This window comes from Myotis davidii, unplaced genomic scaffold, assembly GCF_000327345.1.
Source record: "Myotis davidii unplaced genomic scaffold, ASM32734v1 scaffold581, whole genome shotgun sequence".
Lineage (NCBI taxonomy): Eukaryota > Metazoa > Chordata > Mammalia > Chiroptera > Vespertilionidae > Myotis > Myotis davidii.
The window spans coordinates 1176704-1179480 of NW_006291426.1; positions in this window are offsets into that span (position 1 = coordinate 1176704).

The following is a 2777-nucleotide window of genomic DNA, read 5'->3' on the forward strand; positions in this document are numbered from 1 at the left end:
TATTTTTTTTCCCATTTTTTAGTTGACCTTCAGAGCAACCCAGCCAGCCCTACCCATGCACTAGGCCTCTATCCTATATAGTAAAAGGGTAATATGCCTCCCAGAACCAGGATCAGCGGAGCCGCGAGGCCTCCCAGCACCGGGATCAGCGTGACAGGGAGCAGCACCCAAACCCCCTGACCGCTCTGCGGCTCTGTGTGTGACGGGGGGGTGGGCCCCAACCTCCCTATCCACCCTGTTCTGTTCGTGACAGGGTGTGGTGCCCCAACCCCCTCCCCCAACAGGCCCTGCTCTGTGTGTGACGGGGTAGAGCCATAAGCTACCCATCGGCCCTACTCTGTGAGTGACAGGGGGAAGCTCCTCAACCCCCTGATCGGCCCTGCTCTGTGTGTGACAGGGGGGAGCTCCCCAAACCCTTGATCGACCCTGTTCTGTGCGTGACAGAGTACGGAGCCCCAGCCCCCCGATAGGGCCCTGCTCTGTGCGTGACAGGGGTTGGCGCCGCAACCTCCCCTTCGACCCTGCCTTGAGTGTGACAGGGGGCGGTGCCCCAACCCCCCATTTGGCCCTACCCTGAGCGTGACTGAGGGTGGCATCGCAACCTCCCAATCTGCCCTGCTCTGTGCATGACAGGGCGTGGCGCTCCAACTCCCCAATCAGCCCTGCTCTGAGCTTGACCAGGGGCTCCACCTAGGTATTGGACCTGCCCTCTGCCACCCGGGAGCAGGCCTAAGCCAGCAGGTCGTTATCTCCCGAGGGGTCCCAGACTGCGAGAGGGCACAGGCCGGGCGGAGGGACCCACTCTCCCGCCGCGAGTGCACAAATTTTTGTGCACCAGGCCTCTAGTATTATAATAACTATGTATGTTGTCAGATGGGTACTAGACTTGCCAGGTTGACCACTCTGTAAGTTATATAAATTGTTGAATCAGTATGTTGTAAACCTAAAACTAATATAATATTGTATGTCAACTGTAACTGAAAAATAAAATTTAGAAAAAATATAAAAAATAAAGATACATTAAAAACCCCCACAGCATTTCTTTCCCCTGTACTCCCTCTGCATCCCATGCCTGGAGTGAACCCTAACCTCAGCCTGTGTGACTGCAGGTGGAACAATCCCTATCTCTTTCGGGTCCCTCTCTTCTCAGGTCCCAGAGCCCACCTGTTCTCCCTGCCACTCTGCAGCACAAGAGGCCAGGCTGATGGTTGCAGAAGTAAGTATTGGGCAGAGCAGGCCAGGGCTCTGCATATATCGCTATTAGTTCAGGAGCTGAGCTGATGGGTGTGCATGCAGAGGTCAGTCAGCAGTGACTTCTGGTTATGAGTGTGCCCCAAGAGGACTTTGAATTTGGGTCATGCCTAAGGTTACAGCCTTTCAACCCAGGTGTGTGTGACTAGTTTTGATGCTTTGTTGGGAGAGGGGTAGGGATGGAACCTGGGTAGTAACTCCTGTCCTGTAGAGACTGAGTAGATCATAGGGAAGCCTGCATATCTAGTGAGCAGGCAGTCCTTTCTAGCTTGGTCAGCACAATGGTGCTAGGGACATGAGTCCTTTGGACTGGATATGGAAGAGGACATTTAAGGGCAATAGGTAAGATCTCAGGGCTCTTCTTTCCTGCTCGCTTCTCTGAATTCTACTCTGAGAAGTATCAGATTAGATCTCCTTTCTGTTTTGTTTTCAAACTGGATTCTTGTGGTAAGAAGTAAAAATACACAATACTTTTTGTTTTTGTTTCAACATGAAACAACATTCATAAAACTGTCTGCTACAAGACAGCAGACCCCATGACCAAATCTGATACTTGTTAGCACGTCAGTCTGTTTGGGTTTCTTACTTCACCGGTAAGAATCCTCATAGAGTTGATTTTCAGTTGTTATGCATGCAGGACTCCAAATGAAGACTTCCTGAGCAGAGGAGGAAAAGCGAAAGAGATATGTACACAAGTGGGCTGGGGGTCCTTTCCTAGCTCAGATTGCAGAACCTCCTGTCTGTGGGTCTGCATGTTTACTTGTGTGGATTCTCTCTGGACTGCTAGCTTTTCAGAGTCAAGGACCATGTCTCCTTAATCTCTGTATCCACTTCACTTAGCACAGTGTCTGGCATACAATAGGCGGCCATGGATGTTTGAGGAATAAATGAATGCATGAATGGTGGGTTGATAAGTAGAAGTAAAGGCCTAGAGCAGCAGTTCTCAACCTGTGGGTCGCGACCTCTTTGGGGGTTGAACGACCCTTTCACAGGGGTCGCCTAAGACCATCAGAAAACACATACATAATTACATATTGTTTTTGTGATTAATAACTATGCTTTAATTATGTTCAATTTGTAACAATGAAATTGGGGGTCACCACAACATGAGGAACTGTATTAAAGGGTCGTGGCATTAGGAAGGTTGAGAACCACTGGCCTAGAGACTATAAAGTATTTGGGGGCATCTAGGGAGGCAGCACTGGTGAGAGTGGGCTCTTAAGTCAGAGTGCTCCGTGTCCATCCTGGCCCCACCGCCCCTCACACCATAACCTTGGACAAAGTGCTTCGTTCTCTAGGCCCTTTTTATTTATTTTTCCATCTGAAGATGCTGATAAAATACATTATGATGGTCTCTATCTTCCATAGGGTTTAATGAGTTATAGTGTCTTGGGTTGGGCAGGGCATTTCACTTCCATGAGGCATCTAGGTTCTTTTTTTTTTTTTTTTAATATATTTTATTGATTTTTCACAGAGAGGAAGGGAGAGAGATAGACAGAGTTAGAAACATCGACGAGAGAGAAACA